The sequence below is a fragment of the Oryctolagus cuniculus genome, chromosome 8 (assembly GCF_964237555.1).
Source record: "Oryctolagus cuniculus chromosome 8, mOryCun1.1, whole genome shotgun sequence".
In the NCBI taxonomy this organism is placed as follows: Eukaryota; Metazoa; Chordata; class Mammalia; order Lagomorpha; family Leporidae; genus Oryctolagus; species Oryctolagus cuniculus.
The window spans coordinates 11,498,994-11,515,229 of NC_091439.1; the positions used below are offsets into that span (position 1 = coordinate 11,498,994).

General features: G+C 45.6%; 1 long non-coding RNA gene and 1 pseudogene across 1 annotated transcript; both read left to right on the forward strand.

The window, feature by feature from the left end:
• Window positions 1-408: 408 nt before the first annotated feature.
• LOC138843374 (uncharacterized) lies at window positions 409-9,084 on the forward strand. The gene is made up of 2 exons (XR_011378027.1): window positions 409-1,747; window positions 8,587-9,084. It is a non-coding gene; the product is annotated as an uncharacterized lncRNA (long non-coding RNA).
• A 323-nt stretch (window positions 9,085-9,407) lies between these two features.
• Window positions 9,408-13,663, forward strand: LOC127483232 (protein kish-A-like; annotated as a pseudogene).
• Window positions 13,664-16,236: the final 2,573 nt, after the last annotated feature.

The window sequence follows — 16,236 nt, forward strand, 5'->3', positions numbered from 1 at the left end:
TGCGGGGGTGGGGGTTGCCCTGGGGGCTGCGGACTGTTCAGCAGCATCCCCAATTCTGCATCGTTGGGCACTGGGGCAAGCGACACGTCTGCACGCAGAGCAGAGTTTCCCCTGGAGGGGCTAATGTCCAAGAATGATGCAGGAAATGGAGCCTGCTTGGGGAATAAAGAGGCATCTGTGTGGGCCTGCTGGAAAACGTGTTTCTTGGACCATTTGCGTCTTGTGAGCCAAGTGCGGGTCCTGTAAACAGGATTCGTGGTCACATGGAGTTGGGAAATCCCGCATACTTTTTCCCTCGACTGGAGGGTTACAATGTATATTGGAAGAGTGACGGCTTTGAGAGATTGTGCAAGCAAGCTGTCTGACTTTGATTACGTTTAAATACCACAGGACTTTTTTTTTTTTTTTTAATCCAGAAACGCTGAAACTTGAAAAAGGATGCGACTTGGAAACTGACAGTGCATTTCACTGAACCACAGCGTATGGGGAAGAGTTCAAGGTGGAAAAGGATAGAAGCAGATTCAGAGGACTTGGAAGTAGGCTCAGCAGCCTGGATTTGCTCAGTCAACAACAGGGAGGGAACCAGCAGGCAACATAATTGAAGCTGTGCTTCAGTTATTCATTCAACATATGTTAAGCAACATGAGCCTGGTGGCAGTGAGCCAAAGAGACTAGAAGATGTACAAACAAGAACCAAAGCATCTTGTTATTGCAAAAGTAATAATTTACGAGTAGGGATGACGGCAGGAAGGGACACATGTAAAAACCTTCCCAGAGATCAACAGAATATAATGTCTGATTTGTTGGAGGGTGGGACAGGAAAAGGTGTCAAGCACAACTATCCATTTCCCAGCCCCAACTCACTGGGAGTTTCTGTTTTTAACAGGAAAGGATTCTCAGGAAAGAAGCAGAGTTAGGGAGACTTGAACTCTCTCTGGAAATGTTGAGTTTGATGTGTAGGTAGGTCATCGAGGGGCAGAAACCCAGGAGGGAGCTGGAATTACAAGTCTGGAGTGAACACAGAGAGGACTCGGCGGATTTATGGAGAAGGCACGGGACAAAGACCTAGGAAACATCTACACAAAGAGTGGAGTGAGGACGACGATGGAGCAAGAGACAGAGGAACCCGTGGAAGAAGTAGAAGGTCCAAGGAAAATTATGTCAGAGAAGCCAACACGGGAGAGGATGTTCAGATGCTGTTGGCTACATGTTCTGGAAGGATCGAAGAAGGCAAAGCCAGCAAGAGGCCCTCGGGCTTAGATCAAAGGAGACTCTTGGAGGTTCCAGTGCACTGGCAGGGAGAGAAACAAAACTGCAAGCAATGAATGGGTGGTGAGCGAGTGGAGATGATGAATGCAGGTTACGTTTTAAGAAATTTGGTCATCAGCGCTTGGGAGATCACAGCAAGATAAGGCAACAGGATTGACGATTGACGCAAGAATTTGTTTTTGGAATGGGCAGATCTGAGCATGTTTACTGACAAGAGATAAGGAAGCAGAAATGTTAAAGAGATTCAATTGATGGAAGAAAAAATTCCAAGATGCCCTAAATTTAGTACAAGTTTGGAGGATGGACGAGAGGAGAGATAAGAGAAGCTATTCACTTGATAGCTTCAAGCCAAACCAATGATGACAAAAAACAGCTCCACATTCCTGAATGTGTGTTGAAACGCTTGACTCAAAACCGCAGGAGGACACCCATCAGGGTACCACTGCATTCTGCTCACCGCTCCCACAGTGAAGAAGCAGTAAGTACTTCTCGGGGACTGTCCTCTGAGTCCAAGTTTTGCCTGCTTTATCTTGTCCTGCCCTCTTATCTACAGCCAATGTGAGTTCAATATAGTTTCTTTTTAATGTTTCCAAATTTTAAAAAATGGCTGTAGCTCCAGATCCAGTAGGCATTGTCCTGCTTCGGCTCACCCCTGCTGCTGGTGGTCCAGGGCCCTTGTCCCAGGACCTGGCATTTGCTCTTTCTGGCTACCCTCTGTGTGGGCTCAATAAACCCCTTGGTTTCTGAGATTCTTTGACCTTAAGAGCCATGGCTTAACAAGAGGGAGAGAAGTAACCATCAATAGAGCTTGGCAGGAGTTGAGTGAGATGAGATCCATGAGTTTCTTTGACAGAAGATGTGTTTTCTTCTGAATCAGAAGCAAAAGAGGAGAGGACAGATAAGAAAATCAATCATTTTTGAAGTAGAAATCTAGATAAATTCAGACCCAATGAACTCGGACATCTGATCATTGGCTGACAGCAAGGGAGGCAGGATTGGGAGGCTGGAACCTCCAAGGGTTGGCATTGCAGTGGGGAAGGATGTAGGAGGGTTCAAAGGAGAGATGCTTAAGATGTGGTCCAGGTTGGAAGGAGGCCTACAATTTGCTCCATGAGCTGGTAACCTCCCCTGATAGTATATAACTTGGTGATTTTCTTCAGGAGTCCTTAGAAGCAAAGGACATCAACTGAGGTTAGACTTGGCAACCAGATATTATTTAATTAACAGGATCATTGAGCTAGAGGTCTAATAGGGGAGAGGTGAGAGGGGCCACAAGGCAACAGAATGGAAGTTTAAAAGTTGAAGATTTCTACTCTGGCTCTGACAAAGCAGCCAAAAACCAATCAGTCCTCCCTTGGAGAGGCCTGCAGTGCCGGCTTCCCGTATGGGCACTACTTTGAGTCCTGGCTGCTCCACTTCCCATCCAGCTCCCTGCTGATGCTCCTGGGGAAGGCAGCGGAAGATGACTGGTATGCTGGGGCCCCTGCTACCTATGTAGGAGACCTGGATGGAGCTCCTGGCTTCAGCCTGGATCACATGTTGCAGCCACTTGGGGAGTGAACCAGCAGGTGGACGATTTGTTTCTCTCTCTGTTTCTCCCTCTGTCATTCTGCCTTTCAAATACATAAACCAATCTTCAAAAACCATAATCCCACTGGACTCAATTGAAACAACTGAAAAACACAACACAAAAGACTACCCATCTGAGGCATCAGAGAGCAGCAAAAATCCAAAACACGAGGAAAAAAGATCAAGAGATGAACCGATCCAGCATTCTTGTGCTGTCACACATAGCACAAGACAGAGCTGAACAGCTCCCAGCAGTCTCATGGGAGGGGGAGGCAGAAACTGGCGCAGAGACTTGAGGCCATATCAGAATAGAAGTGGAGGCCAGCATTGCCCCTTGTGACACCGGCACCCCAAAGGGGCCCCAGCCATGTGAGGTTTGGGCACCTGACCTTGGGCGGCAGACGGTGGCCTTGGCAGATGTCTGAGTCCAGGGTGGGGAGGGGGCCTTCTCTGTGAGCGCCCTGGGCAGCTTTAGCTCTCAGCTCCACTGCCAGGGCTTCTTCACTTTGCCCCCACACTGGAATCACCCAGAGAGCTTTGAAGAAAGACCGACCCCTGGGCCCACCCCCCAAGGTCCTGATGCAAATCCTGCACCTGGGGAGGGGCGGGGCGGGGCGGGGAGGGGGATGTTCCAGAGCCCGCCCCTGAGTCTAAGGAGGCCCAAGCCCAGAGCTGAGCTGGCCAGGGATCTCAGGGCACTGCCGACCCCTTTCCTCCTTTGCTTGGAGAGCTGCCATTCACTGAAGCCTGTCACCTGCCAGGCAAGGTGCCAGCTGCGAACTGACACCTGCTCCCAGAGAGGAGCCTGGGGAAGAGGAGGGGACAGAGGCTGGGACAGGACTCAGCCCAGCTTACACAGCAAAGCTCAGGCTCAGATTCAGGCTCCTGACTTCCCCGCCCGAGCTCTGCCTGCCGGGAGGAAGGGCAGGGAGGGTGTGGAGAGTGAGGGAGCCTTGGGGGAAGCAGGTTAGCGTGGCTGCAAACACGAGGAAGGGAGAGGCAGGAGAACGCAGGGACGGAGGGAGGAGGAGGGGCTTCCACTTTGCATCTGGGGCGAGGATGGCTTTGACAGCAAAGACTTTCTTTGTGGGTGCAGAGGAGCTGCCTTCCTCTGCAGTCTGGGGCTGAGAGGCAGGCAGGCCTGCGTGGGGCCCGGCTCAGCCTGGTGTCAGCCTGGAGACAGAGGAGAGCAGCTCTCTCGCTGCTGCACCCGCAACGTCCTCCTGACTCCTCGGTGTGCAGCCAGGGGTCTATGTAATTTGCTCATATTTACAAAGTCGGTAGGTAAAAGGTGCAATTCTGCAGGGCACAGCCAGATGGGCCAGGGAGGAGGCGGCGAGGAGACAGCCTAGGACCTGGTGGTGTGTGGGCTTGAATTTTTCTTTAATCCATATTCTTATAAATGACTTTTATGATGAGAGAATTAAATCCTGCAACTAATATTGTGTGAGCACTTATTCCATCATATATTGCTCTTGAATTTATAATACCTCCAAGGGCACTTAGGATAGACTGAGAATCTGTGGTTTTGTTTTCTTTTGTTTTGTTTTGACAGGCAGAGTGGACAGTGAGAGAGAGAGAGAGAAAGGTCTTCCTTTGCCGTTGGTTCACCCTCCAATGGCCGCCGCGGCCGGCGCACTGCGCTGATCCAATGGCAGGAGCCAGGTGCTTCTCCTGGTCTCCCATGGGGTGCAGGGCCCAAGCACTTGGGCCATCCTCCACTGCACTCCCTGGCCACAGCAGAGAGCTGGCCTGGAAGAGGGGCAACCAGGACAGAATCTGGCGCCCCGACCGGGACTAGAACCTGGTGTGCCGGCGCCGCTAGGTGGAGGATTAGCCTAGTGAGCCGCGGCGCCGGCCTGAGAATCTGTTTTAAAAACCAAAATTTGGGGCTGGTATGGTAGTACAGCAGGTTAAGCTGCCGCCTGCAACACCAGCATCCCATAGGAGCGTCAGTTCAAGAGCCAGCTGCTCTGCTTCTGATCCAGCTCCCTGCTTAATGTGCCTGGGAAAGCAGTGGAAGATGGACAAAGTGCTTGGGCCCCTGCATCCACAAGGAAAACCCAAAGGAAGCTCCTGGCTCCTGGCTTTGGCCTGGCCCAGCCCAGGCCACTGTGGCTATTTGGGGAGTGAGCCAGTAGATGGAAGATCTCTCTGTTTAACTCTGACTTTCAAATAAATAAATATATCTTTTTTATAAAAAGCATAGAAGTGAAATGAACTGGGAATTCTGTACAGCAGTTATGTCACTTGGGACATCTGAGTCCCCTGTGGGAGTGCCTGGTTTGAGTCCTGGCTTCTGTGCTTCTGACCCGACTTCCTGCCCCTGCATAGCCTGGGAGGTGGCAGGTGATGGCTCAAGTATTTGGGTCTTTGCCGGCCATGTGGGTGATTCAGATTGAGTTCCAGGCTCCTGGCTTCAGCCTGGCCCTGACCTGGCCCTTGTTGCCATTTGGGGAGTGAACCAGTACATGGAAGATCTCCCTTCCCTCTCCTCTTACCTTCTCCCTCTCCGCCTTTAAAAAAAAAAAAAAGTGAGAGAATTTAGCCCAACAGTCTGCGCAGTTTCTCTAAAAGCATTCAGTCTTAACAGCACAGACCTTAAGGTTAGATAAACACAGCAGAAAGCGGCTGCTACGAGAATGAAAATGTTAGCTGAGCTCCTGACAGTCTCAGCAAGCCTGGGGAGAACACACGTGGGCATAGGGTCTGCTGAGGAGGAGGCTTAGGTCAGCCCCCTCATTGTTTATCTGGGACTCCTAAAGGGACACATTGGAGCTAGGCTAAATCAGAAATAGACCAGACCTTCAGAGAATGAAATCCAGCTTCAAATAAGATCACTCCCTAATCGGGTTAAAGCAATCTGTTCTTCCTCTGATCACCTAAGTGAAGCTAAAGAAATTATCTCAGGATGAAGATAATAACATCATTTAGGGCATCTACAGTTTTCCATAAACAATGACGTTCAGCCGGACATCAACAGGTACATCAAGAGACAGAACTGAGAGGAAGAAAGTGAGTAATAGACCCAGAGCGAACAGGGACTTTAGAATCACTGGAATCAACATGAAAAAAGTGAAGAATATTGGAGTCTGTAAAAAAACAACAAAGGAAACAATAGAGCTGAAAAATACAATAGTTGAAATGAAAAATGGGGTTAATGAGTTTGATGCAAATTAGGTACAGCTGAAGAGAGTTCAGAAGAAAATATCTAAACTAAAAGAAGGGGGTGTCCAACAGGAGTGGAAAAGACAGAGAAGGCTCTAAGAGGTATCAGGAACAAAGTACAGAAGGATCTTGAGTTTATAACTGGAGTCTCAGCCGGGGAGAAGGGAGCACAGGCAGCAGACACGGTATTTGAAGATAGCTGTTGAGGACTTTCTAAAACTGGCTAAAACCACCAGCCTGTAGCTTCAAAATCTGCAGACCCCAAGCAGAATAAATCCAAGGAAGACCACATGTAGGCATAAACTATAACAAACCTTCTGAAGACAAAACACAAAGAGGACAATCTGAGCTCCCTATTACCCTCAAAGTAGCTACAGAAAGTGACTCAGTGGCAGCTAGGGAACACGCCAATATTGACTTTAATATGCTGAAAAAAATATGTAAGTGTAATTCTTGTTTTAAAAAGATTTATTTATTTATTTGAAAGGCAGAGTTACGAGAGGTAGAGACAGAGAGAGAGGTCTTCCATCTGCTGGTTCACTCCCCAGATGGCTGCAACGGCTGGAGCTGAGCCGATCCAAAGCCAGGAGCCAGGAGCTTCTTCAGGGACTCCCATGCGGGTACAGGGGCCCAAGGTCTTGGGCCATCTTCTACTGCTTTCCCAGGCATAGCAGAGAGCTGGGTCAGAAGTGGAGCAGCCAGGACTCAAACCGTCACCTGTATGGGATGCTGGCACTCCAGGCGGCAGCTTTACCCACTATGCCACAGCACTGATCCCAGTGTCACTCTATATAGAAGCATTTGAGACAAGGGAAAACCATTTCAAATGGAAGCACAGCAACCCACAAAAGCATGAAGAGCAGTGAACGAAGGAATATATAGGTAAAAGGAGGCGCCTATTGCACGTATAGCGCTACAATAAAGCCATACAGGTTTAAAACCTGTGTAGGTAGAAAAATATCCTACAATAGTGTAATCCTACAAGAGAACACTGACGTTAAACTAGTGAAAGGTCTTACATCATCTGAGAGGTGGGAAAGTACTACTTCGTTAAACAATGATTACATGTTCTAATCTCTGTAGCAACCAGCAACAGCTTACTAAAAGCATGTTACTAACAAGCTGACAGGAGTGAGGAAGTGGAGAGACAAACACATTTTACTGAAACCAAAAACACATATGACTGATTCAAAATAAGTAAAAAAAAAAAAAAAAAACACACACACACACACACAGAATACCTAAAAATAAAAAATTGGCAAGTTGATTTAAATCAAAATATATCTGAAAATAGCATTAAAAATAAATGGATTGGCCAGTGCCATGGTTCAATAGGCTAATCCTCTGCCTTACTGCGCCGGCACACCGGGTTCTAGTCCCGGTCGGGGCGCTGGATTCTGTCCCAGTTGCCCCTCTTCCAGGCCAGCTCTCTGCTATGGCCCGGGAGTGCAGTGGAGGATGGCCCAAGTCCTTGGGCCCTGCACCCGCATGGGAGACTAGGATAAGCACCTGGCTCCTGGCTTCGGATCAGCACAATGCGCCGGCTGCAGCGTGCTGGCCGCGGTGGCCATTGGAGGGTGAACCAACAGCAAAAGGAAGACCTTTCTCTCTGTCTCTCTCTCTCTTACTGTCCACTCTGCCTGTCAAAAATAAATAAATAAATAGATTAAATATTTTGACTAAGTGACAAAAATTGATAGAGTGCATAAAGCAAAGCTCTAACTCTCCAAGAGATCTACCAGTATAGACATGGAAAAAGTTAGACCATGCAAACTCTTAAACAGATGTAAGGAGGTGCTAATATCACTTTAAAAAAGATTTTTTAAGAATTACTACTAGAGATAAATAGGGACATTTTATAATGTTATTGAGTCAATCTACCAGGAAGATATAACAATTCTCATTTTTATGTTCCTAATAACATTGATCCAAAAATATATAAGGCAAGGGTTGGCATATCCATAAGAAGAAATAGACAAGTTCACCAACAGGGTGGAGATGTTAACACATTTCTCTCAGAAACCAATGTGAAAAGTAGACAAAAGCAAACAAAATGCAAAAATGTCCAGGAAGGGCATGAGAGATTTGAAGCACAAAATTCACAGACTTGATCTAATTGAAAATTTCCAAACACAAACAATAGCAAGTTAGACTTCAAAAAAAAGTTCACACAGTTATTTTATCAAAGATCCACACTGGGCCACAAAACTTTTAAAAATTTAAAAATTTAAGAATTTTAAAACTTTTATGTAAACAAATCATGTAGATTATGTCTTTGACCACAATCGAATTAAATAAGGAATGAAGAAGAAAAAAAATGTGGATAATTCTCCAACATTAGATGTTACACAATGCACTGATAAATAACCCATCAGTCAATGACATAATCTTGGAATTGTAAAGTGCTTTAACTGAATTATAATGAAAATATCACATAACAAAATATGAAGGATGTAAGCAGGGCCACACTTAGAAGGAAATGCATGGCCTTAAAAATGATTAGTTTAGGGGCCAATGCTGTGGTGCCAATATCCCATATGGACGCCAGTTTGAATCCCAGCTGTTCCACTTCCAATCCAGCTCCCTGGTAATGCTCCTGGAAAAGCAGTGGAAGATGGCCCAAGTACTTGGACCCCTGCACCCATGCGGGAGACCCAGATGAAGTTCCTGGCTCCTGGCTCCAGATCAGCCCAGCTCTGGCCATTTGGGGAGTGAAGCAGTGGATGGAAGACCTTTCTCTCCCTGTCTCTGCCTCTCTCTGTAAACTCTGCTTTTTAAATACACACACACACATACATGCATAAATATTTAGAAGAACAAAAATAAAACAAAAACCCTGAATATGTTGAAAAAGAAGAAAGACTGAAAAATAATGATCCATCTAGCTCAGGAGTTAGAAAAATATTATCAAATTAAACATAAGCAAAGTACAAGGAAAGAATTAATAAGGAAAAGAGAAGAAAACAAAGAATTAGAAAATAACTAAGCAAAAAAAAAATAAGAAAGAAGGAAAGAAAGAAAGAAAGAAAGAAAGAAAGAAAGAAAGAAAGAAAGAAAGAAAGAAAGAAAGAAAGAAACTAAGCAACAGAAAAAAAATAAGCAAAGTCAATGCTGACCAAGGGGAAAAGGGACATTGTTCTAGATTCTACAGACATTAGAACAATAAGGTAATATCATGAATATCTTCATGTCACTACTTTTTAAACTGCGGATAAAATAAAGCACTTCCTAGGAAAAACACTTGATTTACCAGGAAGATGATACTGTGCACAGAGCAGAAAGGACAGTCGGCTTACTGAGTGGTTCTGAGCCAACAGAGATCCATATGGAAGACTTACTCTCTCGTCTTCATCTCTACCACGTGTCAATTACAACCACCCCAGCCGGATGGACAATCTAGAATGTGCAAAAGGAAAACTCTTACGTGCTCAGAAGATAACACAGGAGACTCTCTGTATGACAGAAGGTATGCCAGGATTTCTTAAGCAAGACATGAAAATCACTAACCATAAGAGAAAACATTCTGAAAACGAGGCAACGATAAAGAATTTCTGTGTATCACAGGATACCACTTGGAGAGGGTGAAAAGGCAAGCCACGGATTGAGAGAAGAGATGTGCAGGAAGCATTTCCAACAAAGGACTCATTCAGAGTGAATAAAGAAGGCCTTTAAGTTACTGAGAAAAAAAAAAAAAAACCTATATAAAAAAATGGGCAAGAGGCTTAGCACGCACGTCCTCAGAGAGGCTCCAGACGGCCAACATTTCTCTCTTTCTCTTTCTCTCCCCCTCTGCCTATGCCTCTCTGTAACTTTGCCTTTCAATAAACCTTTAAAAAAAAGATTGTACATTATTCAGTTGTCATTACCGCATCTCTGCCATAGTGTGGATGATTCTCACAAAATAATATTAATCAAAAGAGGCCAGACACAAAATAATACCGATTAAATGGTTTGAATCCTAATAAGTTCCAAAGGAAACCATCTCACACCCATTAGATGGCTACTATTAAAAACAAAAAACAGGCCGGTGCCGCGGCTCACTAGGCTAATCCTCCGCCTTGCGGCGCCGGCACACCGGGTTCTAGTCCCGGTCGGGGCGCCAGATTCTGTCCTGGTTGCTCCTCTTCCAGGCCAGCTCTCTGCTGTGGCCAGGGAGTGCAGTGGAGGATGGCTCAAGTGCTTGGGCCCTGCACCCACATGGGAGACCAGGAGAAGCACCTGGCTCCTGCTGTCGGATCAGCGCGGTGCGCCGGCCGCAGCGCGCCGGCCGCGGCCGCCATTGGAGGGTGAATCAATGGCAAAGGAAGACCTTTCTCTCTGTCTCTCTCTCTCACTGTCCACTCTGCATGTCAAAAAAAAAAAAAAAAAAAAAAAAAAAAAAAAAAAAACCACCAACATCAAAAAAAAAAAAAAAAAAAAACAGAAAAAACATTAAACACCAGGAAACAAGTGCTGGGGAGGATACGGTGACATTGGACCCCTAGCACGCTGTTGGTGGCAATGAGGAATAGGGTGGCTGCTGGGGAATATAGGACAGTTGCTCAAAACAGCAAAGTCAGAATTACTACGTGATTCAACCGGTCCACTTCTGGGGATAGCCACAACAGAACTGAAAGCGGGGTTCTCAGGGGTGTTTGCACCCTCACACTCCTTGCAACATTTTTCACAATAGTCCATGGGTGGGAGCAACTCATGTGTCCCCGATGGATACAGGGACAGACAAAACGCTGTCCACAGACAATGGACTACTATTCTGTCTTAACTAGAAAGGTGCTTTCTGACACACGCTACATAATAGCATAGATAAACCTTGAAGACATTACACACAGTGAGATAATGGTCCAGTTACCCAACACACACATGCAGATATGGTGTGATTCCACTCGTATGAGACACCCAGAGCCGTCGAATTCAGAGCCAGAAAGTAGGCTGGTGGCTGCCAGGAGCCAGGGGGAGGCGAACAAGGAGGTATTGTTCAATGGTTATGGGGTTTAATTCTGCAAGATGAGACAAGGGCTGAGGATGGGTTGCACAACTGTGGGAATATACTAACACTGCTGAACTCTTCACTTGAAAAGGGTTAAGATAGAAAATTTTATGTTGTATATTTCACCATAATTTTAAAAATTTTTTAAAATATGCAAATGAAACCAAAACGATGGTGGTGATTGGTTTCGGTACAGGGGTTCTCTTTGGCGAGGGTCCGGAGTGTGCTATTCCCTGACCGGGGATCTGCTACTCCCAATGGGAATGTGAACCTCTGCTCCTCTGAGAACTGATCACACCGAATCCCTGGACTCGTGTTCTCTTGCACGGGCTTCAACCAAATCAAAAACAAAGCTTCCTTTCCGGGGTAAGTAAGGGCTGAGCTTTTGGTAAGATGGTTAAGACACAGCTAGGAATGCTAAGCTTGGATTGGAGCCCTAGCACCATTCCAGATTCCAGCTTCTTGCTAACGTGTGCCCTGGGAACAGCAGGTGATGGCCTGGTACGCTGGTCCCAGTGGGAGACTAGAATTAAGCCTTGGCTGCCAGCTTTGGCCTGGTGCAGCCCTGGCTGTTGTGCGCATTTGAGGAGTGAGACAGTGGATGGGAGATCAGTCTGTCTGTCTCTCAAATAAATAAGATAAAGAAACAAACATTTTAAAAAATGTCAGACTAGAACACTCATAAATAGCCTTGGATTTGGGAGGAAATGAGTGGATATCTACTCGGTATCAGAATATATCATAAAAATATTAAAAGTGTGGCTACTGTTGCAGACATAATCAAATGGGTAAAAACAGAATCTAAAAAGTCAACCCATGTAATAAATAAGAGTTTAACATGTGATCCAAGAGTCATTTCAAATCAAAGAGGGAATTGATGAAAATCCACATATGATATTGAGCAACTAGAGAATCATTTGAATTCAAGGAGCTAGTTCCCTACCATATGCCTTATACCCAAAAGGGATTCTGGTAGAGCAGACATACATTTTTTAAAGGACTATAAACATATGCGAATAATCATGTGAGAGTTATGACATCTTTACTCACAGTCCTCCCAAAATAGTAATACATTTGACCTCATTACAAATAAATACTTTTGGGGCAGGTGATGTGGTACAGTGGGTTAAGCTGCTGGCATCCCATATGGGCACTGGTTCGAGTCTCAGCTGCTCCACTTCTGATCCAGCTCCCTGCTAACGGCCTGGGAAAGCAGTGGAGGATGTTCCAAGTCCTTGGGCCTCTGCACCCAGGTGGGAGACCCAGAAGCAGCTCCTAGCTTCAGCCTGGCCCAGCACCAGCCATTGTGGCCATTTGGGGAGTGAATCAGCAGATGGACAACTCTCTCTCTCTCTCTATGTGACTCTGCCTTTCAAATAAATAAATTTTTAAAAATAAAAACTTAAGCTGTAATAAAGACACATGTCCATAAATGTTAAAAATACTTTTTTATACTACAAAACAGACAGAAAATCATATATTTCCAAACCAGGTGGCAGTGGAAAGTTTGTCTTTCTAATCCGTAAAGAGTTTTTGCAAGTGAAAAATCAAAGTGGCAGCACCCTTTGAGAAAAACAAACCATGGACTTGACTGATTCCCAGAGAGAGAACTGGGAAGGGTAGGCAGGTGCATTTCCCCTTCTGACCTCACCAGGTCTGCCATTTTCAATTGGCAGAGTCCATTGCTTACATGTAACTGTGCTTATATCCGATCCTTGGCACCCAGCCTGCTGAGCTGCTGGGCATGACTGGAAGTGCACCAGAGTGGGTGAACAGGAGAGGCCCCGCATGGCAGTGTGCTGTGGCTGCCTGGCCTTCAGCACCCTGTTCACACGGCAGCTTGGGAAAAGGCCAGCATTTCATTGTCACCCAATTTCCACGTGAACAAGGATTTGTTTGCAGAAAATGGTGATGCAAAGAATGGTTAGCCTTTTGTCTCTGAACCCTGAGTGAAATACATGTCCAAAGATGCTGTTCTCTATTTGTATGTTACTGGATCAAGTTCTATGTAAATTATTAAGATGTAGCCATTTAATACTCAAAAGAGTTTAATAGTGTGTCCCAATCAACCTCAGTGTTGTCGTTAGCATATTACATTCTGCAAATGCCATTCTGTTGTGTCCCATTCCAATTTGTAATGAATATGTCTAAGGCACCCGGTAGAAAACTGGCAGATTACTCCAGTTCCACCCTTTCCCTATGATGTGGAAATGATAAATCTTTATAGAAAAAGAACTTGGCTCTTTTATTGAGGAAAGAATGGCTCAATTTGTGTTGGGAAGAATTGCATTCATTCATATTAATAATGCTCATTTTTCCTCTGGCCACACCATTTTCCTCACGAACCAGACTACCTCTACCATTCGCGAGGGCTCTAGTTTATCACAGATGTTTGAAATATTTAAAACAAGCCTACGCAGGTTGTAAGGAGGAAGAGAAGGGAGATGTGACTGGAAAGTAATGTTCGTATTTCACTCACGGGGCTTAAGACTAGCCACCTGATCAAGTGTGGATAGATGTCCTCAGCACAGACTTGACCAGCTGGCTGATGTATTCTGAAAAAGACACACTCTTAGAATGAAAAGAGCAAAATGGAACAATTACAGAATGATAACCCAATATTCAGTTTTCATTCTCTTTAGTGTCATTTCTTTCAAAAGGAAATATTTAATTGGCCCCAAATGAATTATCTTTGCTTTTTTTTTGTTTTTTGTTTTTTTGTTTTTTTTGTTGTTGTTGTTGTTGTTTTTTTTTTTTTTTTTTTAGGATGTAATACTTCAAACCTAGTGTCTCTTGTCAACTGGAACTGGAATCTCTGTGTAACTTTGTAAATGACAAACAATTTTCAAATCTTAAAAATAAAATAGGAAATGGTCAAAAAGCATATAAAATTTACTCAATATAGAAAAAATTGAAAATTCAAATAAAAGCTACTAGGCAAATGGGTTCATCAGATTGGCAATATTTAAGTAGAATCCCAGAGCCCAGGGCGGGCAAGCACACGAGGCAATGGCCACTCCCCTTCTCCATTGCTGAGACTGTACATTGCAAGGCAGAATAAACATTTGCATCAGAATTAAAAAAAAAAAAAAACTTTGATCCAGCAATTTAATTTCTAAAAATTTACCTTTAAGGAAATAATCAGCCAACTACCCAAAAGATGTCCATTGCAATGTAGTTTATAATAGTGAAATATTAGAAAAAAATTTTATATCAGAGTTGGCAAACTATGATATGCACATAAAGTAGGTCACTAAGTCATGATGATACATGGTTACATTTATTATCCTGCAGAGATAGGCTGATAATGCCTTGGCTTAAATCTATCAACAGGCCAGCACCTCGGCTCACTAGGCTAATCCTCCGCCTTCAGTGCGGGCACACTGGGTTCTAGTCCCGGTTGGGACATCGGTTCTGTCCTGGTTGCTCCTCTTCCAGTCCAGCTCTCTGCTGTGGCCCAGGAGTGCAGTGGAGGTTGGCCCAAGTGCTTGGGCCCTGCACTCGCATGGGAGACCAGGAGGAAGCACCTGGCTCCTGGCTTCGGATCAGCTTAGTGCGCCGGCCGCAGCAGCCATCTGGGGGGTGAACCAACGGAAGGAAGACCTTTTTCTCTGTCTCTCTCTCTCACTAACTCTGCCTGTCAAAAAAAAACTAATTAAAAATTAAAATTAAAAAAAATCTATCAACGGACATATACATACACACTGTTACAGGCCGACTGGTGTCCTCTAAAAATTCATGAATTCATAATTGAAGCATTCACCCCCAGTATCTCAGAATTTGGAGAAAGGGCCTTTGAAGAGGTGATTAAGTGGCAATGAAGTCATTGGGCAGGCCCCAATCTAGCAAGACCAGAGACCTATCAGAAGAAGAAATTTGGATGCAGACGACATAGAGAGAGAGAGGACCACATGAAGATGTGGGGAGAAGACGGCCGCCGGTCAGCCAAGGCGGAAGGCCGGGCAAGAAACCGCACTGCCGCCAGCTTGGCCTGAGCCTCCAGGGCTGTGAGCACGCAGACCCCTGTGGTCCCAGCTGCCCAGTTGGTGGTGTTTGGTTATAGCAGCCTGAGCAGACGGACATCCACATAACAGTCACTAAATTCCAACAGTGGTTATCACAGGGTGGCAGAATCCAGCTTTTAAATACTTTTCCTAATGTTTGCATGTTTGTCAATGTGTAGTATGTCATTTTCATGATAAGAAAAATACTGGGGCTGGTGTTGTGGCATGGCATGTTAAACCATGGCTTGCATGCGCACCGGTTCGAGTCCCAGCTGCCCCACTTCCCATCCAGCTTCCTGCTAATGCACCTGGGAAGGCAATGGAAGATGGCCCAAGTGCTAGGCCCCTGCCACACACATATGGGAGACCCAGATGGAGTTCCAGGCTCACGGCTTCAGCCTGGCCCAACCCTGGCCATTGTGGCCATTTGGGAAGTGAACCAGCGGATGTAAGATCTCTCTCTCTTAGTTTGTCATCAAGTAAATAAAGACATCTTAACAAAAATAAGACCCATGTTAGTCTCTTGAAAATATAGCGATCTGGGACCGGTGCTGTGGTGCAGTGGGTTAAAGCCCCAGCCTGCAGTACCGGCATCCCATATGGGTGCCAGTTCCAGTCCTGGCTGCTCCACTTCCTATCCAGCTCTCTGCTATGGCCTGGGAAAGCAGTGGTAGATGGCCCAAGTCCTTGGGCCCCTGTACCCACGTGGGAGACCTGGAGGAAGCTCCTGACTCCAGTCATTGCGGTCATTTGGGGAGTGAACCAGGGGATGGAAGACCTCTCTCTCTCTCTCTCTCTCTCTCTCTCTCTCTCTAGCTCTACTTCTCTCTGTAACTCTATCTTTCAAAATAAATAAAATAATTCTTAAAAAAAATAGAGCGACCTGTCTTCTTGACTGTGTGAATGAACATGTCATCAAACCAGTCGGGGGACAGCCACCTGTCTGTTTACTCACAAGCAACTCTTTCACATTGCTGTGCACCTCCTCCTCTGTGGGTTTGTCCTCCTCACCCCCAGGGCAAACAGCAAATCAGACTGAGAACGACTGGAAGCTGGCAGTGGGCTGCGGTGCGGAGTCTCAGCTGAATTCACAATGAGTGACAGCCAACAGGACCACTGCAGGGGTGGGGGGTGCTGGCATTTAGTCTAGCAGTTAAGACACATCTTCACATCTCATATTGGAGGACCTAGGCTCCACTCCCGGCTCCAGCTTCCTGCTAATGCAGACGCCGGCAGGCG